The sequence below is a fragment of the Danio aesculapii genome, chromosome 13 (genome assembly GCF_903798145.1).
Source record: "Danio aesculapii chromosome 13, fDanAes4.1, whole genome shotgun sequence".
Lineage (NCBI taxonomy): Eukaryota > Metazoa > Chordata > Actinopteri > Cypriniformes > Danionidae > Danio > Danio aesculapii.
In genome coordinates this window covers 41683567-41709759 of record NC_079447.1, presented here as the reverse complement: position 1 = coordinate 41709759, position 26193 = coordinate 41683567, and the positions used below count along the sequence as shown (strand labels likewise).

At 40.4% G+C, this 26193-nt stretch overlaps 1 protein-coding gene across 2 annotated transcripts in view; it reads left to right on the top strand.

Moving 5' to 3' along the window:
• The window catches only part of atrnl1a (attractin-like 1a), a 431550-nt gene that overhangs the window by 27930 nt on the left and 377427 nt on the right, over nucleotides 1-26193 (top strand). The gene's annotated exons all lie outside the window — the stretch shown is intronic.

Here is a 26193-nt window from a genome sequence, read left to right as displayed (position 1 = left end):
AGACCTCACCCACTAATTACCACTTTAACAGGCTCTCTGTGTCAGCGTCACAATACTTTGACTCAAGTCTGCTTTTATTTATAAGAGGGGTACTGCATGTTTGGATGACTTTAGCAGCCTGTTTGTCCTTTATTTTTAGATGAATGTCATTGCCCTCAGAGGTTCTATAAAGTTTATTTTATAATTAACAATGTTTTTTTTATTATTTATTTTTGGAAAAGTCAGTGTGTTAATATTATTGCTAAGCCATTTTTGTTTTATGAGTAGTTTTTTATTCCTTTTTTTTATAGAACTGCTGTATCGAGTGATCATTAGAATGACCTTTTTTATGATTAACATTTTGGACTTTGTCTTTTTATTAAAATTAAGTCATTTCTACTTAAACAGGATGTATTTGTATTATATGGATTGAAAAATACATTTCTAATAAGGACGTGTGTTTTCAACATGGATAAATTTGAATATTTTTTTTTCCTTTGATTGCAAGACCATTGTTGCATTAACACCATTACTTAAGTTATCAATGTCATATGATCCTTTAGATTTTTTATAAATCCAATACATTTTAATAAGTTGATAATTAAGTTGATTTGATGCTCTATTATGATCAATTACTTTTGATTCTTAATGGGGCGCAGCTAGTGTTTCTTCTGATACCGATAAACTTCCAGTGAACGGTTAATGTGACTTTTTTTCAAATTTATACGGTTCCTTTTATATCATCGATGTTGTAATGTAATTAAAATATAATCAGTTAAATAGACTTCAGCATTCATGATTATGTTTAAGCATGTTTAAGCATAAAATGAGAGGAAAAGCCGTTTACAAGCTTGTGCCATCAGGCTGAAACGCAGAAATGCCATTGAAAATATTGGGGTAAAATTACTTTTCATATTTTAAAGACATGATGGGTTGCAGCTGGAAGGGCATCCACTGTGTAAAACATATGCTGGATAAGTTGGCGGTTCATTCCGCTGTGGTGATCCCTGATTCTAAGAGACTAAGCCGAAAAGAAAATGATTGATTGAATGAATTTTAAAGACATGGCACGGAAAATTGTAATTTAATGCAGTGCTTCTTGTACATCTGAGACCCACTTTATTACATTGAGAATGCTGATTTTTAAAGAAAACAGACCTTAAACTCGCCGATTTTGTAACGGCATACAGTTCACCAGAAGCGCTTGACCCAGGTTACTGAAATTTAAAAGTCCTTCCACATACTTCTGCATATACCCTATTGTTAAAATTGCAATGAAACAGAAGGTAAGATTGTCTTTTTTCCTCAATCGTGACATACATCCACTTGAACTAGTCCTGAAATTAGAAAAAATGTAGGGCAGTGCATGATTTCATCCTTTAGGAAGTGATTGGAACGTTGGAAGTTGGGTGCTGTTAACAAAATTATAAAAGATTATTGACAAATGGATGTAGGCAGGGCAGAAATGACACATAGCAATAGTGGGACTTCATCTTAAATAGAAATTTACTTAGTGGAACTGACATTGAACAGTTGTGTGTTTTAGAGTGTGTCTGTGTGTTTGAGTGTACGTGCCTGTGTGTGTTTATGGGGATAATTTAAATTAAATTTAATGAGTGAAATGCACACTAACATTAATAACATAAAAAAAAAAAAACTACAGGTTTGATTTATATTCAAGTAAACCTGGGCAATGGGCATACTGTAATCTATATTGTATATTTTACTGCAACTGACAGATTCCGGCCCAAAAATCACAGCCCAGTGGTGGGATGCAATGGGAGTCACTTTTACGGGACAAGATTTTTACCCTTTTTTTGTGGGATTGGGATGAGACAGAATTTTTTTAATGAGAGTGGGACGGGAGAGGTTTAAAAATCCACTGCTGTGTCACCCTCTAGCACAGATGCATCATGTATAACAAGCACTCCTATAAACATACAAATAAGAGTATAATTTGATTTCATTCTGACGATGAGTTCTTTTCTTTAAGTTTAAGTGCTTCTTGAAAACATCTTTGTGTAAATCTTTTTTTTTGGGGGGGAAACTGTGATACATTTACATTTTTTAGAATTCTTTGATACAAAGTTTAAATGTTTAATGTCAAATGAATGTGTGCTTGATTAATACTGCTAATCAACTTCTTATCTTGTCTGAACAACAGAAAGTGTCATGAGAAGGTGTAACCTGTTGGTCTGTTTTAGTTTTATCCTGTGCCTGTTGAAAGGAAATCTATTCTGTCTCTGAAGTGGTTTGATGGGATAAATCTGGATTAGCGCACTGCTGAGGAGGCAGAGGTTGATTCGGGCTGAGAGGCTCTGCTGTCAGCAGGACTGTATTTGTATCAACTGAACAGGCATTGTGTAGCAGGTGCTGCGTTTGTGAGTGCTGGCACGTCCTCTGAGACCCTCGATGAACTGCATTTGTGTGTGTTTAACTGTCCTTAATACAGATAACATTACAATTCACTGCTTTCTTGTTTTACCAAGCCTCAGGGAGTGGTTGTTTCACTATTAAAGCTGTGTGTTTTGGCTGTTGGAAACAGCTTTTCCCAGCAGAAGATGAAATAATAGAACCCCAGTCGCTGGGAAGTGAACTCAAAGCAAAATATAAGTGTGTGAGTGCGTACATTTTGCTGTATTGGCTGGATCTTAACATACTAGTAATTTGTAAACACAAAACCTTTTTTGTGTTTGTTGCAATCCATATGGTAATATTCATTAGTATTCACTTAAATTTCTTTTATTTGACAAGGTGCAATAGGGCTGCACAGTATGTGAAAAATGACATTGTGATTAGGCATGGGACGATAACCGGTTTCAAGGTTTGGTTTAGAAAAGTCAAGGTTTTAAAACCACAAAAAAATTTCTTTTATACTGTTCTTAGGGTATATGCTATTTTAATGTGTTTTGTAAAAATGTTTTTATAACTAATGAGGATAGCAGAGGTCAATGATTTATTTGAATTATTCAGCCTGACATGTTTGCTGTTCCAAAATATTGGAAATATTGGTTTCCTAAAATAAATTATATTGTGTTCAATGGGGAAAAGGTTGTTGTTTTTTACTCAGACATTTAAAAAGAACACAGTTTAGAGCAGTTATCACAATACCGTGATACCGTTACATTTTTATCCAAGCTTATACCATCAGAAACTTATACTGGCCCAGCCTTCTGAGAGACTCGATGAGGGTTCCTCCTGCTGATCAACAGCGATTTCAGCGAACGAGAGCGGTCTCCCGGTCCAGAGTGTGGTACACATAGCGGCAGACGGTCGAGCTGGGTTTTCTCCCTTGCCTGGCGTTCTTTGGGTCCGGTCCTCCAGAGCGGTGCGTATAGTTGCACAAGAACAACACAGTCGTGCAGTGCATCCGTTTCAAAATGCCGCTCCGACTGTGCGTTTCTGGATGCTGTGGTTTCCTGTCCTCAGATGATGGGCACAAGCACTGCGTTGCATGTCTGGGGCTCCAGCATGCTAATGCGGTGCTCGCGGGCAGTTCATGTCGTCATTGCGATAGCATGTCTGTTGCCTTGCAAAAGGGCGAACCACCCCTGCTGTCCCTTGCACCGCAGAGGCCACTCGGGCAGATCTGAGGGTTCCAGTGGGAGAATATCCGCCGCCCCCGTCCCTGCAGACCTCCTGCTCCTCCAAGCGCTCCATCCAAGCTTTGAGCAGAGGAAGTGATCCGTCTACCCAGATGGTAGCCCTTACGCTCGATGACACCGGGGACCAGATGTCCACTGCTGCGCATTGGAGGGTGGGCTTTCATTGTCCGACAAGGATCCAGCTTGCCCCTCCGGGCAGGTGAGCGCTGTCACGGATCCTGAAATGGACATGTTATCCGTGCTTTCCTGAGCTGCTTCGACAGTGGGGTTGGAGGTGGTTTATCCCCCAGCTCCGCGGCCGGACCAACTAGTTGGGTGCTACGTTGAGACAAGAAGGCCAAGCCCGTACTTTATCGTGCCCAAAAAGAGCAGTGTGTCATGGCCAATCCTAGATCTGCGCGTTTTGAACCGCTGTCTGCACAAGCTGCCGTTCAGAATGCTTACGCAGAAACGCATCCTCCGGTGCGTTCGTCCTCGGGATTGGTTTGCAACAATAGACTTCCATGTCTCCATTCTTCCATGCCACCATCAGTTTCTGCAGTTTGCGTTCAAAGGTCAAGCTTGGGATTACAAATTCTTCCCCTTCGGGCTCGCTCGCAGAGGGAGCCCTCGCACCCCTTCGGCTTGCGGGCATCCGCATACTCAATTATCTTAACGACTGGCTGATTTTAGCCCACTCACAGGAGCAATTGATTATGCACAGAGACAAGGTGCTCCGGCACCTCCACCTGTTGGGGCTTCAGGTCAACCGAGAAAAGAGCAAATTCGCCCCTGTGCAGAGGATATCTTTTCTTTGGCTGGAGCTGGACTCTGTCACCATGACAGTGCACCTCTCCAGAGAGCGCACTCAGTTAGTGCTGAACTGTCTGAGAGGGTTCGACAGCAAAGTAGTGGTCCCACTGAAATCCTTTCAGAGGCTCCTGGGGCATATGGCATCCACAGCTGCTGTCACACCGCTCGGATTACTCCATATGAGACCACTTCAGCACTGGCTTTACGATCGAGTCTCCAGACGCGCAAGGCACGCGAGCACACACAGAGTCACTGTTACTTCGCTGTGTCGCCACGCCCTTAGCCCTTGACACAACCCCTTGTTCCTACAGTCCGGAATGCCTCTAGGACAGCCGTCCAGTCATGTTGTCGTTTCAACAGATGATTCCAACATGGGCTGGGGGGCCGTGTGTTGCAGGCATGCAGCTGCGGGCCTGCGGAAAGGAACCCAGTGGCATTGGCACATTAATCGCCTAGAGCTATTGACAGTGTTCCTCGCTCTCCACCGTTTTTTACCGGTGCTGGAGTGACGGCACGTGCTGGTCAGGACAGATAGCACGGCGGCGGTGACATATATCAACGGCATGGGGGGTGTCCTCTCTCGCCGTATGTCTTAGCTCGCCCGCCGTCTGCTCCTCTGGAGTCATACGCGGCTGAAATCGCTGCGAGCCATTCACATTCCAGGCAAGCTCAACCGTGCAGCCGACCCGCTCTCATGGCAGCCTTACATCCAGGAGAATGGAGACTCCACGCCGAGTCTGTTCAGCTGATATGGGCACGATTCAGGGAAGCTTAGATCGATCTGTTTGCTTCCCCCGAGAACGCTCATTGCCAGTGTTTTTTCCCTGACTGAAGGCTCTCTCAGCATGGATGCACTGGCCCACAGCTAGCCTCGGGGCATGGCGAAATATGCGTTTCCCCCAGTGAGCCTGCTCGCACAGTTACTGTGCAAGGTCAGAGAGGACGAAGAGCAGGTCTTGCTAGTTGTGCCCCTCTGGCCCAACCGGACCTGGATTTCAGAACTCTCCCTCCTAGCGACGGCCCTCCCCTGGCAGATCCCTTTGAGAGAGGACCTACTCTCTCAGGGACAGGGCACCATCTGGCACCCTCGCCCAGATCTTTGGAACCTCTACGTGTGGTCTTTAGATGTGAGGAAGACTTGGGTAACTTACCGACTGCGGTCGTTAATACCATCACTCAGGCTAGAGCCCCCTCGATGAGGCGCGCCCATGCCCTGAAGTGGAGTCTATTCACTAATTGGTGCATCTCTCACAGAGAAGACCCCCGAACTTGCCAGATCAGCATTGTGCTTTTTTTCTTCAAGAGAAGCTGGACAGCTGGCTGTCGCCCTCCACACTCAAGGTTTACGTGGCTGCCATCTCCGCTCACCATGACGCTGTGGCTGGCAGCACCGTGGGAAGGCATAACCTCATCATCTGGTTCCTCAGAGGGGGCTAGGCAAATTAATCCACCCCGCCCCCCTCTCATGCCCACTTGTGATCTCGCCCTCGTTTTCACGAGCCTGCGTACAGATCCCTTCGAATCACTCAACTCAGTATCTTTAAGATTTCTGTCCCTGAAGACAGCTCTGCTGGTTGCATTGACATCGATTAAGAGGGTCGGGGACCTGGAGGCATTTTTGGTCAGTGACTCGTGCCTGGAATTTGAGCCGGCTTACTCTCGCGTTGTCCTAAGATCCCACCCTGGATATGTGCCCAAGGTTCCTACCACACAATTTAAGGACCAGGTAGTGAGCCTGCATGCGCTGCCCCTGGAGGAGGCAGACCTTTCAGACCTTTCATTACTTTGTCCAGTTTGCGCTTTGCAAATTTACCTGGACCGCACTCAGAGCTTTAGATCATTACATTGTAGGTCTGCCCGCTGGTCAGCCTGCGTTCTGGGTGTAGGTGCCTGCTATGCATGATCCCCACTACTCGATCCCATATGCTTATTCAGCCACGGTGCAGTCCCCCCTCACAGGTGGACCCCTGTCTTCCCTCTCTGCTAACCATCTTATATTTATATATGTACTTCCCCTTCTCAGGGCTAGTCCATATGCTCTCTTGCCACCATATCTCCCCACTTGGGTAGCAGGTGGCCTCCACACCAACCTATTGGGACTGCATGCTTTCCCAACGTACTGTCGTATTTAAGATCCTATAAATTATCTAGACGCTTTGCGGCTCCTGAAAAATATATCTAAATCCGTAAATCTTCTATTGAAGTGGGATAAGTAAGAGCCAGGGAACACGTTTGAAGACCGCCCCTCCAGGTGATGCAGGTGCGCTCATGCTTGCCTGGCAAAACTCTCATTGGGGGCGAAGGTAAGGTTCAATCATTATGGCATTTTCCAGATATTTCCCCATAGTGGATTCTCCACCATAACATTGAAGTTCCCCATCCGAAAGGGAATGCTACGGTCACTAAAGTAACCCTCGTTCCTAGAGGGGGGAACGGAAATGCTATGTTCCATCGCCATAATGATTGCCCCATAACTGTAAGTATAGTCTCTTCATCTAAAAAAAAGATGCCTCAGCCTTGCTCTCGCTGTGCCTATATTGCCAAATTGGTTGCAACGAGCATCAGCTGCGCAAGCTGACGCTTCCAACTCATTGGCATTTCATTGGCCCATTTACATACTTTTTCAGATGATTGGCTTTCTGAACGAAATCCCTATAGTGGATTCTCAACCATAGCATTTTCGTTCCGCCCCTCGGGGAACAAGGGTTACTTTAGTAACCATAGCGTTATCTCTAAAGAGCAATCACTATCTGTTCATTAGCTACAACAGCAGGGGAGTTCTCAAGATCTATCACAGTTCAAAGACATGTAATGAATTGAATGATTAATGGATTGGATGGATATTAGTTGGATTAGCTAAATAATAATAACAAAATTTTCAAAGTGTGTTATTGCGAGAGTGTCAGTGCTGGTTTGTGGCAGGAAGGGCATCCACTGTGTAAAACATATGCCTGAGGTAGGTGTTTTTTTTTTTGCTGTGGCAACCCCTGATAAAGCAGGGAATAACCTGAAAGAGAGGGAGTGTGTAAGTCTTCATTGTATAAATAATTTAATACAATTAGGCTTTATTGAAACAGTAAAGTTTATCATTTCTTGTGCCAAAATGGTATAAATTAGCTTGCAATCATAAAGCCCACAAATGCTTTTGGTAGGGGTCGAAATTCCAAGCTCCAAGCTATAATCTAATTATATGCAAGTGTAAACTCATGAAACCAGATTGGAATTCAGATTTCATTCATACTATATGTACCTTCAGAGTTGCAATGTAAGAACTTATTAACAAAAGAAATAAACAATTAAATAAAGTAGAAAAATAGCAGTTTGTAAAGCTACTCAAGTCATTCTGAACATAAGAATTTTTGTTTAGTAGAGGTGGTTTATTCTGCAGTGGCAAGTTGGCAACCCCTGGTAAATCAAGGAGTATGCCAAAGGAAAGTGATTGAGTGAGTGTTTACTGTGCAACATAGAAGATGTTTTGAGAATTGTCTTTGTTTGCTCTTATAATGCAAGTCAAATTTGTGCTTTTCAAAATGTTGTCTGTGCAAAATGAAGTCAGTCTGTCCTAATGTTTTGGAAATACAACTTGTCAAATTCAAGCAGCTTTAAATTATTATTTTTTTAGAAACAGGTTCTATAGACCAAGCAGAAAATATAAATATTATATCAACATTGTCCTCAGGAAGCAGAGGCTAGGTGTGTTTCTTCTCTGAACGCAGATGTCGCTTCCATGTTATTTTTTTTTTTTTCAAGTTGTGAGGTTAAGCATATCTAACGTATCTAATGGAGGAAAGAAAATCATTCATGCAGTCAGCTCATGCAGCTTCTCTGCGATATTAACCCATTTTGCAAACAGGTTGCTGTTTCTGAAAGATGAAGCATTTCACTGATTGGCAACTAGATTGTTTTTCTTTATATATTTTATTTATAAGTGTATTTTTATATTTACACAAAACAGAAAATAACCCTAACACTCATTTCCTCTTGGTGACTTTACCAGAACAGACACATAGCATACATAACAGTCTGCATACAACAAGATTAGAGTCCTCATACATAAAAAAATAAATAAAAAATTTGTAAGAAAAGTTAGAGGCTAATTTTAGAAAGCCATTCAATATATAAAAGCAGAAAGGTGCTGTATGCCTTTATTAAAAGTAGACAACTATATGTATTTAATTAAGACAAAAAGACATAGTCATTTGAAATACATACAGAAATACATGTGTATTTAAATGTATGTTCAGTCATGAGCCTGTCATTCTTCTTTCATTGTGAGCTTCTATTAACTTTCTCTTGACCTTATTTTGGTCTTAATGCAAAAGCCAGTAGGGTTTTCATCCCTGGCTCTGTGGATGAATAAGTGGATAGATGGTGGGAAACCGATGAGCTGTGACTATACGTCAGAGACCTACAAATATCAATCTCTGCCCTTGCTGCCCCCTTTGTCTTGAAGCATGAGTGATTTTTCATTTTTAATGAAGGACAGTGCCAGTGGGTCAAGGTTATTTAAGAAAAATGACCTGTTCTTTCATTGTTAGCTCTCTGAAGTGCCTCGGTTGCATGTACTGCACACAATGGATAGTGAATATGAACATTATGCCGTAACACATGATATATTTCATCTTGGAGAAAGTATAATGGCAATTCTCTTTTTAACAACTTAAGACTAATGCTTCAGTTTATTAAATTGCACAGTTATTGAATGTACTATTGGATGTACTATTGTCCAATTGAAAAACCACACTAAAAACAAATTTGCTATTGGATCACACTCCTTTGAACTATTTTAAAAAATGTGCTGTAATATTTTGCTTTAAGTAAATAAAAGTCATTATATAAACTTAGGGCCCTATCATACACCCGGTGCAATAAGGTGCAAGACCTGCCACGATGTGTTGCTTTTTTTCAGACCAGTGCAACCTTAATTTTCTTGTTTTGCGCCATGTTGTTTAAATAGCAAATCCATTTGTGCCACTTTGTGGACTCATGGGTGTGCCGGTCTATAAAGGAGGTGTGTTAAGGCTAATGCTAAGGCTAAGGCTAATGGATGTCTTCAGTAGAGTGAGTACAACTACTTTTCCTCATCCACGAAAGAGTAAGTAAAGAGGCCGATTGGAGGAGGCTCATTCTTTATCCTCGTGCTGCAGATAGTCTGTTTACCCACTTTCTCGCTACTGAAGCATTTAGTTTTTCCAATTACATAGTCCGCCATGTAAATAGCAAATGCGCCATGGCGTGATGCAACTGACTCTTAAAGGGAATGGAAGATGAGCTTCTGGTTGGTTTATTCTCAAAACACACTCAAAACTCATTAAAAGAATAAGCACAACCCTGTTAGACCATGCGCCGTGACGCAGAGTGTATTTTTCCATCCTTAAAATAGCAAAAGTGGATTCAGACACACCCTTAATGCTTTTGCACCCTGCGCTTTAGAGTTTGCACCTAGATCGTTAAAATAGAGCCCTTTATGTTAGCTTGCGTTTTTATTATTATTATTTATTATTTTTATTATTATTATTATTATTATTATAGTGCTTTTTTTTTAGAAAGTCAGTAATATAGGCGGTGTTTATTAAACACATGGTAGTTAAAAATGACCTATTCATTTTGCTTCTAAATGATTTGTATTTTAATGGATTTTATGGTTTTGAACTGTATTAATGCTGTAGTTATAATTGCAACAAGTCATCACTCGCATTGAATGCATTAGCAGATTTTTATATTTAAGTTGTCAAATTGCAACAAACACAGTATAGAAGGGTAAGTGCAATCATTGTCAGTAAACTGGCTGTAGGTCAGAGCTGGCGGCAGACAAACAATATCCAGTAGGAGAGCTAATAATCCACTAGAGGGGCAGCAGAGAGTCATAAATGGTGAGCAGGCAGTGTGTCAACAGATACCAAATACCAAAAAAGAAGAATAAGACATCACAAAGAGAGAGAGAAACAGTCTGCTTATGTAGGCCAGAAAATGGGTAACATCTGGGTAATTGAATTGATGCTAAAATAGTTTAAAAAATAAAAAAAGTTTGTTTTGAAAAGTTTACAAACAAAATTTTCCATATATTTTCCTGAAGATGTTTTAGTTTCATTGCATTAATTTAATTTTCCTTCGGCTTTGTCACTTTATTAATCAGGGGTCGCCACAGCAGAATGCTAACTTATCCAGCAGTTTTACACAGCAGATGCCCTTCCAGCTGCAACGCGGTAGTGGGAAACACCCATATACTCTTACATTCACACACATACACTGCGGCTAATTTAATTTACTCAATTCCCCTATAGCGCATGTCTTTCAACTGTGGGGGAAACCGGAGCACCTTGAGGAAACTCACGCAAACACGGGCAGAACATGCAAACTCCACACAGAAATGCCAACTGATCCAGCTGGTACTTGAACCAGCGATCGATTTTCTTGCTGTGAAGCCACAGTGCTAACCCCCGAGCCACCGTGCTGCTATGTTTTAGTCTAAAAGTAAAAAAAAAGAGCTAAAAAAAGAGTTAAAAAGAGCTTTTAGTGAGGTTTTGATTGGCAGCAGTACCAGATGTTTCCAATAGATTAAAACAGTTAACTATTCACTTTCAATGTAGTTATCTTTGACGACGTGCAACATATGGTGACTATTTTTTACAAGACCATTTAACCTTTCCATTCAACCTTTAACCAACCATTTTCATCAAAGCTTACTTTGGCACACAAACTCCATACGTATGCCTGCAATGCTTTTTTGAATCCTGCAATGTTTATGGTCAGCAATAAAATATTTATTATCATCAAACACATTAAACTACAGAGAAAACCTATAGAGAAAACACCCCACTCCTTCATTTAAAAAAAAAAAAAGAAGACAAAACTCACACCAGCCATGGAAGGAAGGAGTAAGTGATATTTTTAGCTTCTGCATCTTTGTTTCTCTTTACATAAATGCTTCAAAGTATTTACTGGTGCTAGAGCTGGCAAGAGTCTCTCTAATAAAAACATTTACAGTGTGGTAAAGGACATATCAGACACTTGTTCACCACAAAAATGAAAACATTGTCTCTCAGAGTGCCCATTTAATTCTGCAGTTCCCATCCCACAATAAACACAGCCTAAGAATAGTCCTGTCACCTCTTGTAAGGGTGACGCCGTCTCCATTCAGAACGGCAGAGCTGTTGTAGTGTAACAGTAGCGCCTTTATAGCTCAGAGTTGGACTCGGTATTGTCTTGAAGATGACATCATCCCCTGCTGACAGACATTTGCTAGCCCTTTTGTCTTAATGATAATCTAATAATGCATACATGTGTTAAATGTAGTTGTTGTGGATGTATGCATGTGCGTTAGTTTATTGGTGTTGGGTCTCGTTGTTGGGTGTAACCTTGCAAAATTACTTCATTAGTTGGTTTCATTTTTGAAAGTAGTGTAAAAATGCTTGTCATACTGTGTATCTCTCAGATTCTCAGTGAAACCACATAGGACATACAAAGTTTTTTTTTTTCCACAGCACAAAGTTTAGTTTCATAAATGTGGAATTGTTTTTCATATGAATTTTATTATTTATTTAAAAGTTTCCATTATGACATTACATCCAATGTTAAATGCAAAAATGTCCTATTCTTGACATTTATTTGTTAAAATTAATGTAGTAATGTATAAAATTTGTACAATTATTACTCAACATAGAGAATAAAAAGGTGTACAATGGTTTCAGTGGGACGGTACCTTTTCTAAGGTATGCTATTCCTTATTTAGCATATTAGTGCCTAAAAAAGGATAGTTCACCCAAAAATCTAAATTCACTCACTATTTACTCATCCTCAAGTGGTTTTTCCACATCCTCAAACCATTTTAAGTTTACTTCTTCTGTTGAAGGAAATGAATAGCAAAGTAGGCTTTTATCAATTATAATAATATTATTAGTTAGTCTAATAATCTAATTAGTACATTTGGTCTAACTTGATTTAATTAAGACATGCATTTCCACTTGAAATGTGTAAAAGTAAATTGAACCCAAGAGCTAATTTACTTTATAAAAGCTTACTGATTTTAGAGCTTGTGTTAGCACACCTATGGCTTTCTGAGTGAAGCCTCAAACATTAATACTGATAATAAAAATTTCAAGACCCAACTCATGACTACTACTCTGGAAGGTGCTAACCTTGAAACAAACAAAAAAAAAACATACTCAAAACTCTTCTTAATCTTCAAACTAATGAAGATTAAACTTAAACAAGTCTTTCTCTCAAATTTAAACATCTAAGATTACTTTTATTTCCAAAATATTCCCCTCAATCCCATGCAAAGCATACTGAGAACTACATATCCATTGCGACATATCCATTATGAAAATGTACTTAATATTACTAGGTTTACAACGATTAAAAAATATTTAAATATTACAAGTAAATTAATATTGATATTTACCTCTTTCCACTCATTTCATTTATTACATGAAGTAATTGTGTAAATATTAAATACTTGTTCAGAAAATTCTAGTTATCCTTGACACTTAAAATTACAATTCAAAAATTCGGAGAGAAAATTTATTGAGTACTAATTATTATTCGAGTACATCAAAAAGTCATTTCTTTCAGTGCATGCGACTTCTAAACCGCATAAGGCTGCGATTTTATCTATTAATTTATTTAGATTTTTATTCAGAATATGTTCTTGTGTGCATGAATTTAAGATGTCAACCAATCAGAGCTGACACAGTGCACCGGGCAATTACAGCTAAGATGAGCAGGAGAAAGATGTTAACCAGCTCAGTTCACACACGACGAAGTTGAGCGGGAGACCGAATAGGTGAGTGGGAGGAAAGAACATAAAATATGGAAGCAGGTCAAAATAAAAAAAATTTCATGTCAAAGAGAAATTTAACATCAGTCGTTTGGAAGTATGAAAAACTGCATGATCAATGCTGTTACGTATAAGATACGGGGGAAGGATCCAAAGTTGCAAGTAAAATGTTTATTTGACACAGTCAAAATAACCAGACAGGACAGGGAAAAATGAGTGAGAGAACGAGGGGTAAGGGTGGTAGCAACCGGGAGACAGACAGACGATAATCAGGTCCAGCAGACACTCCTCACAGTCCTGAGCACAGACAGACATACATGAGCAAACACAACGAACTGACAAGGAAACATAGAACTGTAGCCCAGATATAGACCCACAAATGAACCTCAGCTGTCGAGCTAATCAAAACAGCTGAGTATCGGCATGACACGTGACCATAACAAATACACGTAGACAACCAAAACAAAACAAACCCACGTGACAAAACAGACGCTCCGGAAAGCGCACAAACCTGCAATCGTGACAGTACCCTTCCTCTTAAGAGCACCTCCTGGTGCTCCCAGAAGAGCTTACCTGGCGATTGTAATCATCGATAAGAGAGTGATCCAATATGTCCCTAGCAGGAACCCAACTTCTCTCCTCTGGACCGTAACCCTCCCAGTCCACCAAGTACTGAAATCCTCGCCCCCTCCGTCTCGAATCCAGAATGCGCTTAACCGAATAAACAGTCTCCCCATCTACGAGACGCGGCGGGGGAGGGACCGGTGTAGGCGGATTAATGGCCGCATGAAAAACGGGCTTTAATTTGGAGACATGAACACGGGATGTATTCTCCTGTACGTTGGAGGAAGTTTGAGGCGGACTGCCACCGGACTAATGATTTTGATGACAGTGAACGGGCCAATAAATTTAGGTGCAAGTTTATTACATACGGAACGCAAGGGAATATTCTTGGTTGAAAGCCACACTTTTTGACCGACGACGTAAACGGGAGGCTTAGACCGGTGGCGATCGGCTTTAGCCTTGGTGCGCGCACCCACTTGGAGGAGGGTCTGTCTGGCCCTGTTCCAAGTGCGTCGACACCTCTGGACAAAGGCGTGGGCGGAGGGGACCGCGACTTCGGATTCCAGACTGGGAAAAGCTGGTGGCTGGTAACCTAAACTACACTGAAACGGAGAGAGGCCCGTGGCAGACACTGGTAATGAGTTGTGTGCGTACTCCACCCAAGGGAGTTGCTGACTCCAAGAGGTGGGATTCTGGGAAACCAAACAACGTAACATGCGCTCGAGATCTTGGTTGGCCCTTTCGGTCTGTCCGTTACTCTGAGGATGGAAACCAGAAGAAAGACTTACAGTCGCCCCCAATAACCGACAAAATTCTCTCCAAAATTTAGAGACAAACTGAGGCCCCCTGTCAGAAACCACGTCCGTCGGGAGGCCATGAATGCGAAAGACGTGATTAATGACAGCATCCGCTGTCTCTCTGGCTGAGGGTAATTTGGGCAGAGGAATAAAATGAGTGGCCTTCGAGAACCGGTCCACTACGGTCAAAACAGCCGTATTGCCACCAGATGGCGGGAGACCTGTGACAAAATCTAGCGAAATGTGCGACCAGGGTCTCGAAGGCACTGACAGAGGATGAAGGAGTCCAGCGGGAGGTCGATTAGAAGTCTTAGAAACAGCACAAACAGAACAGGCCAAAACAAACTCACGTATGTCCCGTGCCATAGCTGGCCACCAGAATCGCTGTTTAACCAAAAATATAGTACGACTCACCCCAGGATGACAAGCCACTTTGGAGGAATGCCCCCATCGAATGACGTCAGACCGAATCTCCTCCAGCACAAACAAGCGGCTGGGTGGGCATCCGGCCGGGGGCGCTACCCCATCCAGGGCTGTGCGAACCCTGCTCTCGATTTCCCATGTTACCGCAGAAATACAAATCTTCTGAGGAACGATGGTTTCAAGAGTCGTATTGCGCTCGGAAAAATCAAAAAGACGGGATAACGCATCGGGTTTGATGTTTTTAGAACCCGGTCGATAAGAGATGGTAAAGTCGAAACGTCCGAAAAATAATGCCCACCGAGCCTGCCTGGAGCTAAGTCGTTTGGCGGACTTGATGTATTCAAGGTTCTTATGGTCGGTCCAAACGATAAAGGGAACCCCCGAACCCTCCAACCAATGACGCCACTCCTCCAAAGCGAGTTTGACAGCCAACAACTCCCTATTACCAATGTCGTAGTTACGTTCTGCGGGAGATAATCGGTGTGAAAAAAAACGCGCAAGGATGAATTCTGTCGTCCGAGGATGCACGCTGGGACAGGATAGCGCCCACCCCCACCTCTGACACATCAACCTCCACCACAAACTGCCGGGAGGGATCAGGAGTCACCAGAATGGGGGCTGAAACAAAGCGGCCCTTTAATTTTGTGAATGCAGCCTGTGCTGCACTCGACCACCTGAAGGGAGTCTTGGAAGAGGTTAAGGACGTCAGAGGGGCGGCGAGCTGGCTGAAATTGCGAATAAAACGCCGGTAAAAATTGGCGAAGCCCAGAAATCTCTGCAGGGCCTTACGAGACTCCGGAATTGGCCAATTCACCACAGCCTGAATCTTCTCTGGATCCATGCGCACCCCCTCGACCGACACAATGTGTCCTAGAAATGGAACAGACTGTGCATGGAACACGCATTTCTCCGCCTTGACAAAAAGCCCATTCTCTAGCAGCCTCTGAAGCACTCGCCTGACGTGCTGCACATGTTCCTGGAGAGAACGGGAAAAAATCAGAATGTCATCCAGGTAGACATAAATAAACTGATCTATCATATCTCGCAACACATCATTAACGAGTGCTTGGAAAACTGCGGGGGCGTTGGAAAGTCCAAAAGGGAGAACACAATATTCAAAATGACCCCTGGGGGTATTAAATGCAGTTTTCCATTCATGACCCTGCTTAATGCGAACCAAATGATATGCGTTGCGGAGATCTAATTTCGTGAAAAAAGATGCCCCTTGCAGACGCTCGAATGCTGAAGACATCAGCGGCAAAGGATATGTATTCTTCACCGTGATGTTGTTCAGCCCTCGATAATCAATGCAAGGTCGAAGAGACCCATCTTTCTTTTTCACGAAAAAGAACCCCGCCCCCGCCGGTGAAGAAGAAGGGCGAATGATCTTAGCCGCTAGAGAATCAGAAATGTATTTCTCCATGGCCTCCCTCTCAGGAATGGAAAGAGAGTATAACTTGCCTTTAGGCGGAGATGTACCTGGCAACAAATCTATAGCACAGTCATAGGGACGATGAGGAGGCAGAGAAGCAGCCCGAGACTTACTGAACACTCTCTTCAGGTCAAGGTACTCACTGGGCACGTTTGACAGGTCCATGCGCTCCTCCTGAAACACAGAACAAGACACAGCAGAACGAGCAGACGAAAGACAACACTCATGACAGTTCTCACTCCACGAAAATACTGTATTAAGGCCCCAATTGATATGAGGTTTATGGAGCACCAACCAAGGATGCCCTAAAACCACCGGTGTGTTAGAACAGTCTGTTAAAAGAAATGGTATGTGTTCAACATGATTTCCGGATGTAATAAGCTTTATGGGTTTGGTAGAGTGAGTGATTGTGGGAAGAGAAATCCCGCTGAGGGCGCGTACAGAAATAGGTTGTGAAAGAGCGATAACCGGAAGTTTTAAACTGAAAGCAAAACTAGAGTCAATGAAATTCCCCTCTGCCCCGGAATCAATAAGGGCATGGGTGTTCTGGGTTCCGGAACCCCAAGATAAGGTAGCGGGCAGTAATGTAGTCGCCGCAGAGGGTTTATTCAGACTGATTTCACCCATCAGTAACCTCTTACCTACTGATGGGTGTTGTCTTTTACTGGACAAGAATTCACGCGGTGTCCAGCGCCACCACAGTAGAGGCAGAGTCCCTCATTTCTCCGTCGCCGCTTCTCCTGCACGGACAGGCGGGATCTGCCCCCCTGCATGGGTTCCGGGTCAACACCTCCCACTTCCGCCGCCGCAGCCAAAACCAGAGGGTCCGAGTCTGGATCCGAATGTCTCCCGTGCTGCATGCGATTCTCTCGGCGAAGTAGTCTGGTATCCACTCGGATAGCCAGATCTACTAGTTCGTCCAGAGTCTTAGGGAGTTCCAATGTATAGATCTCGTCCTGCAGACGATCAGACAAACCATGCAGCAACATGTCCCACTGTGCCTCCATGTTCCAGCCGCATTCAGCGGCCAAGGTTCGGAACTCGATCGAGTAATCCGCCACGCTCCGACTCCCCTGCCGGAGCTCAGCGAGGACTCGGGCGGCCTCTCTCCCGGAAGCGGCCCGATCAAAAACCTTCTTGAGTTCTTTAGAGAACAGTTCAAACGAAGCACAACATGGCAGCTTTTGTTCCCAGGCTGTGGTCCCCCACAGAGCCGCCTTTCCCGAAAGGAGAGTTATGACGAAGGCAACCTTAGACTGCTCCGTGGAAAATAGTGACGGTTGCAACGTTATATACAAGGAACATTTAGACAGGAAGGACCGACACAAGTGAGGCTCTCCAGAATAACAGGTCGGGGGAGGAAGGCGAGGTTCGACAGCACGATTGGCAACCACCGGTGCTGGTAGAACTTCTGGAGCTGGTACGGCTGCAACTTGTGCCGCTCCAGTAACCAGCTGCTGGACCTGAGTGGTAAGCAGAGACACTTGGCCGACCAAAGTCTGAATGGCCTGTGCGGTGGTAGCCAAAGCCTCATCCTGCCGATCAATCCTGGCATTGCTGAGCGAGACGAATTCCGAGATCTGTGATATACTCGCTGGATCCATATTCAGGTCAGTTCGTTTTGTTACGTATAAGATACGGGGGAAGGATCCAAAGTTGTAAGTAAAATGTTTATTTGACACAGTCAAAATAACCAGACAGGACAGGGAAAAATGAGTGAGAGAACGAGGGGTAAGGGTGGTAGCAACCGGGAGACAGACAGACGATAATCAGGTCCAGCAGACACTCCTCACAGTCCTGAGCACAGACAGACATACATGAGCAAACACAACGAACTGACAAGGAAACATAGAACTGTAGCCCAGATATAGACCCACAAATGAACCTCAGCTGTCGAGCTAATCAAAACAGCTGAGTATCGGCATGACACGTGACCATAACAAATACACGTAGACAACCAAAACAAAACAAACCCACGTGACAAAACAGACGCTCCGGAAAGCGCACAAACCTGCAATCGTGACAAATGCATGTCGACAAAGTCCATCGAAACAAACAAAAGCACACATCAATCCCAGCCGGAACGGACTGAACAAGTATCCATTGTTCAAGCATTTGCAATCATCGTGCATTATGAGAAAGGATCAAAACAGCACAAAAAAATGACCGACGCTCACCTATCATATATGCAAAGATATGATGCCTGCGCACATCGTCAGTAAAGATAGCTTCCGAAGATTAATACAAACGCTTGACAAAAGATACCAGCTGCCATCTCTATGAGAAATGTAAGGCGGGCGTTGAACATGAGCTGAAGCAGGTGAAATACTTCGCCACGACCACAGATATGTGATGCAGCAGAATGATGGAGGCGTGCATTAGTTAAATGGTCCACTATATTAATGACAACTTTGAAATGAAAAGCAAACAGCATTCTTCCCAGAAGATCACACTGGAGAAAATATATCTGAATGTTTAAAAGAAGCTTAAGCATCATGGGGACTTTGTGAAGAGCAACAAGTGGTTATCACCACATTTATTTTATGTTGTCTATTTTAAAGACAATTTTACTACAGTTTTGTTTATTAAACTTAATACTATGTTATTTTATTGTTAAATGTTTTGTTAAGCACTTCTTGTGCGCTGAATACGTTTAGAATATATGTATGTGATTTTTTTTAGGTTTTTAATTTTTAATAAATTTGCAACTATTTAAAAGAATCTTTTTTCGCTTTGTCATTATGGAGTATTGTGTGTAGAATTTTGAGGGAATAAAGGAATTTAATCCATTTTGGAATAAGGCTGTAACAGAAAAAAAATGTGAAAAAAGTGTAGCGCTATGAATACTTTCCAGATGCACTGTATATTTGTCCAAGGAGATTTTAGATTTTTTAAAGAAAGATGAATTATTGCATACTGGGGTTCTTCTGTGTAGTTCATTATGCACTCCTGCTAGTTTTGTTGCTCACTACTTGCTGCATTATATCAAAGATCCCTTTACAGACACCGATATGCTTCATAATAACTTCTTTTTTATTCTTTGTTTGGGTAAAGAGTCATTAAATATTCAATCCAGATTCAAGTGATGTTTGTTGTGTCTCCACTTAACAAAATTGATTGCAATGATTGCAAATTTGCCTTTTTTATTCATCAAACTGTTTTACAGTAGCAAATGTAAGTTAAAGAGTCGCTGACGTAAATGAATAAAACTGGCGATGAGGTCTTAAAATGTATGAAAAGAGTTTTAAAAAAGGGATTTAAATCTACCTTTTGCTTTGTCAGTGTCCAGATTGGTATCAGCTGTAGTCTTGTGCATGATGGGGGGCGTAGTCCTGGTGAATGGCTGATGGGGTATTCTTCAGCAGTCCACAATGCAACCCCACTGGTGATCACAATAGAAACAATCTTCATTTAAAGCATCAAGTTACTTGAAAGTTAGTTCACCCAAAAATGAAAATTAGCCCATAATTTACTCACACTCAAGGCACCCTATAGTTTGTTTATGACTTTCTTTGTTCAGTCGAATCCAATCTGTGTTATTGTAATAATCATCTTGTGCTTTTCCAGCTCTATAATATGAGTAGGTGTTTTTTTCAACAGTCTAAAATAAGTCCAATAACCCATCCATAATAGGGGATGAGTAAATGTCTCATGTAGTGAATCAATACATTTTTGACAGAAAAAATATCCATATTTAAAACGCTTTAAACAGTTTTGTGTAACTTCTGTAAAAAACTACCTTCTTCTTTAAAGGTTCAGTTTTTGGCATCATCAGCTGGACAGGAGTATGCGTAAAAAATATATGTCTTTTCTTGACATATCGAAATCCTTTGAAATTTTTCTTTACAAATCCTCATTTTGTACTTACTTCCTATGTCATCTGCTGGAAAGGCTTCATACTCCCGGTCCTGAAGAAAAGGTAGTGGCAGTCTACCGCGGAAGTTACACAAAGCTGTTTATGAGGTTTTGAATAAGGAACATTACATTTCGCAAATTGATTTGCTATAGGAGACCAAATCTAAAATATAAAAAGTTGTGCAATCAATAATTGAATGCACATTGCTATTGAATCTGTATATTTGGTCTTGAAGTGACAGCAGACTAAGAGCTGCTTCTCTCTAATAATGTTAACAACAATAGACAGAGAAAACAAACATCACAGCTGATCAACCTAACAGAATCAGGAACTGTTTTCCATTATCTTCTTCACTCTTTATTTTATTTGTTTATTTCCTCTGGGTATCAGAAAAGAAATGCAATATAATTTTTGATATTTGAATAATCAATTAATGGTATTTTAATTTGAATTGAATTTTATTTGACAGATTTTAGACAAGCCGTACAAAAATACAAGTATCCCATACATTTTGAAATAAAAACTGTCGAGGATAAAAACACAATAAAGCCCTGGGCTTGTTTCCATTGTGGTCCTCGCTGTTAAAAAAAACAAAGTATGGCTTCAAAATACAGATGATGCATAAAACAGTTTGTAACAGGAACTAAATAATTCACAAATACATTCCTTCATTCGTTAATTCTTTTTTTCGGCTTAGTCCCTTCAATTAATTAGGGGTCGCCACAGCGGAATGAATCGTCAACTAATCCAGCACATGTTTTATGCAGCGAATGGCCTTCCAGCTGCAACCCTATTCACAATCAAGTAACATATAAAATAAAACATCCTCGTCCACCATGCAAACTAATTATCCTCATCAAAAAAACATCTTTTGATAGCTTTTTTGAACCTCCTTAAGTCTTTTATTTCCTTGATCGATTTTGGTAATATGTTCCACATGATTGAACATGTATATAAAAACATATTTTTCCCCACTAGACTTCTAAATTTAAATAAACAAATATTAAAATCCCAATCCCTAGTACTGTATGAATGCTGTTGCCCATTTGAAAATAGTTCACCAAATAACTAGGAACCACATTATTAAACATTTTACGCACTATTCCCAGTTTTAAAAAACATACTCTATTACTAACAGTTAACATACCTAATTCTTTAAAAGACTCTTTATGCAAATGTGCTCTAGGATGAATTTTTAAAATTATTCGTACTAATTACTTATTTTGTGCCTTTTGCAGTTTTTCCTTCATATTCTGTGAGCAGCTACTATACCAAAATGAGGTAGCATAATCAAAAGGGGGTTGAATTAAAGCTCCTGCCAATAATTTTAAAGAATGAACATCCAACAGATCAGCTTGCCTTGCTAAGAACCAAATTTTTCCACATATCTTCGTAAAAACCTTTCTTGCCATAACATCTCCTGATAATATTTATTATCTATTAAACATCCTAAATAATTTACAACATTTTTCGACTCAATTTTCCAATCATCTTTCTTTAATTTCCAAGCAAACAAGACAAATACTAAATATTTATATTAAACTTTATATGATTGATGCTATGAAAGTGGTTACACTATAGTGTATTAAACATTTACTTGCAGTGAGGTTTGTTACATTGTTACATACATTCTGCTTACTTCTTCTTTAGTGATATAATACGGTGCTTAAAGATGACTTTGCATTCCTACAAAAGTGCATTTTACAACCCTTTTCATTCAATATTCACTCCAACACATCACACAGTTGACTTATTTACATTGTTGGCTTTGTGGGAAAATAATTTGAGTTGATTTTTACCTTCTTTTGCCAGATGTGGTTTTGTGTTTGGGGTGCACCATGTATTTAAATGGTTTGCAAATGTTTGTAGGTTAACATGAGGGAAAAGAATTGAGGGTAAAGCACCGTTTTCTGATATGCGTGGGCTTGTGGCTTACTGCGTTCATTCCTGTGCAGTTCAAAGCATTTACAGTCTTTAATGTTAGCTGTTGTGTGGAGATTCATACTAACCTTGAGATTCTTATCAAATGAAGTCTGATCCCTTCCAGTTAGTTTTCCCAACGTCAGCCAGAGTTTGTCTTTTTATGTTGCTGTGCTTTTGCCTCATGTATAAAGGGCTTCTTGTGTTTCAGTACTGACTTTTGTTCCAGAGCTTTGTTCTCATCTGAGAGGTCGGGTTTATGCACAGACAAAATGGTCTGTGGTTCAGAGCTTAAAAATTAATTTGTAATATTGTTCCATAAAGAGAAATACTAAACCATAGTGATGATTGTTTAAAATATAAGCAAAGCACACATAAACAAATAACAGCAATGAGTTGTTTTCAATCACTATGCTACAGTAACATAGAGTTGTACACATAATACACTTTACTATGTGGTTTACAAACATGTTTATCATAAACTACTATAATTTTTCCCCCATGTGGATATCTTCCAGACATCATTGAATAACAGATGAACGCATACAAAAGCATGGACGCATAGTCTACATTATTATTTGTTTATTTTTGTAAGGGGGAAAAGTGCTCCACAATAATAACCGTCTAGTTTTGTTACAAGGGCATTTCTTTTTTGTTTTGTCGATGAACTTACTGTCAACAAACATTCACTGCTGCTGCGCATACAGTATAGACGTTAACGTTACAGTTGTTTGTTCCACCAGAAGGCAGTAAAGACATGGATTATTGCAAAACAAGACGGAGATTTTATTGCAGCGATTACATTACAGGGTACGTTATTTATATTCTCCTGGATTTTGTATCAGGTTGGTGTTTGTATCTGATTTTTATATAACATATTAACATACACATAGCTAGGTCTGTATATAATCTCTATTTGGTGCTTATTGCGTTCAAAAAAAGTTTGTAGACATGGATGTATTGAATAAATGTGTATTACATGCCGCCTTTTCTTCCATTTTCAGCCAGTTTTTTTTTACTTTCTCCCCTTTATGAGCAAAAACGTTTGTAATCCATTAAAGCTGTTCGGCATTTCTTATATTGGCCGATTTAAACAATTATAAACAACACAAAACAGAAACATTTTGATGTTCTGATAGCGATTGCTATGTAGAAGAATCACTTCCTGCCCTCCAGTCTCACGCGTCATCAATGACATCATGTGAAAAGAACCTATTCCAGCAAAAGTTAAATACAAGCCACCTCTTGGTATAACAAATGAATTAAACTGTAAAAAGAAAACAAATCAGTAAAATTTACCATAAATCAACTAGTTAAACTGTATACAGTAAGGAAACTTTTACTGTAGCATTTTTACAGATTGGTCACAATTAAAAAAACTGCCATTGGAAATGTTTTTGTAATAAGGAAATGTATAGTTTATCAGGTTTTTACTGTTTTAACAGACTTTTTATATTTTTTCCTATTAAAACACTAAAATTTTTTACACTTTTTATTTTTTTGTTTCTTTTTAAAAGGGAAATCTATTAAGTAAACAAATAAATAAATTTACAGCAAATGGCAACACATATGTAACGCATAAGGTTGGACAACGGACGTGAGGATCCACATACAGTTTATTAAACCTAAGTCATGCAGGCAATGGTTAGTAACAGGAGCAAACAGGAGCATAAGGGAAATCCAATAAACGTCATCAAAATACACAGGCAAAAGATCAGGCTAGGCGGCAAAGAATCAAACAAAGGTACACAAACAAAAAGGTCAAAACATGGAAGACTATTTAATGGAAAACGCTTGTAATGTTCATGAAAAACAAAGACTCCGCACAGTGTGTGTGTGTGTGTGCGTGCATGTGTCTGTGTGGTGAATATAAAGTCCAGCTAATCAGTCCGTGATGAGTTTCCAGATGTGTGAGTGTAATCAGTGGGAAACAGGAACCGGTGTGTGCAAGGTGCATGCTGGGAGTTGTAGTCCGTTTCTGTGATGTGTGTGTGTGTGTGTGTGTGTGTGTGTGTGTGTGTGTGTGTGTGTGTGTGTGTGTGTGTGTGTGTGTGTGTGTGTGTAGTTCTCCAGTGATCTGCAACTGCCACATCACCGGCGATCACAGCAACATAAATATCTAAAAAAGTAATCCAAATATAGGTTTTTAATTTATAATGTGGACTAGTTTACATCAGTGTCTGAGTGGATGGGTATTAAATAAAGTTTGGTTTAAATCACCCTGAACAGTAGATTAATCTTACTAGTTACCTTGAATTTGACATTATATAACATGATTTAACTAGTCATTTAACGCGACTAGTTACCTTTCATTTTAAATGCAATATATTTGTTTATAAGACTGAAAGTGTAGCCTTAAAACACGATGATGGAAAATAATTTTTGACTGTTTGCAGGTTACGGTTATAAATAGTCACGACACATCAATAACAATGGTAAAAGGAGCTGATTCACAACTGTTAAATGCTCAACCTGAAGTCATAATGTTTGTATTTTTTATTTTGTGGTCATCACTGAAGAAAACAACACGTCACTTTGCTTAGGACTTTGTTGTGCCAGTTGTTCTTTACGTTATGCTCTGATTCATAGCTGCTGCTGCTGGAGATCTGTCTTCTACCCTTGCTTTGTTTTTGTGATAAACATGGTTTTTCATAGATAAGCTGATCTCTTGAGTGACGTGCAGTACTGCTCTCTACTGTGCAGTAACATTCTGATCTTGGCTGTCCTCCACTCCCAGACAAATGAGTATATTTTGCTTCAATCCGTTGGGATTATGGCCTGTGCCGGAGAAGGAGGGGTGGGAAACAAGGGGAAAGGGAAAGAGGATGAATCAGGAGCAGGTGGTTGTGCCAGTGTCACATGGGCAGTTTGTTGGCACATGTGGATTTTACTGACAGACTGTGCAGTCAAGATGTCAAATGTCAGCCATTTCTAATCATTGCCAATGTCTTGTCAGTTTTTAATCTTGCAAACTTTATCCGGTTTTCAATGATTTATGAATTTAACTCAGTTATTCCTTTAAAGCTTATAACAAGCTCTGGTCATTTGGACATGGAGGAAGTGCTTAATAATGGATTTTGCTTACAAAAGATCACAAAAAATGTTGTTTAATTTTCTAATAATTTATATTAAAAGATGAATTAAAGATATAACAAACAGAATAGTTAAAAGTTTCATGTTTGGGATAAAATTTCATTTTTAATAATTTATTTGAGTACTTTTGGTGTGGCAGTCTGTTATAAATTATTACAGTTCCAGTCTTTGATTCTGATTGGTTGAGCCACTTCCAAAGTTTTTGTAAATGATTCTTCAAACTCAACAAAGTCGTCATTTCCTTTTCAAAAAAATTCTTCTCACACAGGGAGTGTGTTGATATGCAAGCGTGTGTGTGTGTGTGTGTGTCTATGTGTGGAAGCCTTGTTTCTGAAATGCAGAAGTTGCATGCTGAAATTTACTTCTAAATTGAGGATTTTTACCAGGCTCTTGTGTAGGTTTAGAAATGTTCACTTTTATGGCTAAAATAAGTTATTTTCATGGCCTTTAAAGTGAATTAACGCAACATAAACATAAAAGGCTGAGAAAAATCCTAATTTTCTATATAAATTTCAGATGCCACTTAGGCAAGGCAAGGCACGCTTATTTATATAGCAAATTTCATAAACAGTTTCAATTCAAAGTGCTTTACATAAACAAGAATAAAAGAGACAAATGTATAAGAAAATAAAAACAAATAATAACAATGATTAAAAACAGATTAAAATGTGTTAAAACAGGTTATAAAAGATAAAAAAGAAAAGAAAGATATAATAGTGCGATCTGTCGGATGTAGATTTGAATGTGCCTAATGTTGGAGCACTTCTCATTATTTCTGGAAGCTGATTCCAGTTGCGGGGGGCATAAACAAACAGCCAACAACAGCTAAAGGCGAATTCGCCCTGCTTTGAATGAACCCTTGGACTTTCTAGCTTATATGATCCCAAAGATCTGAGGAATCTGTTGGGTTTGTATTCAGTGAGAGTATCTGTAATGTATTGAGGTCCTAGGCC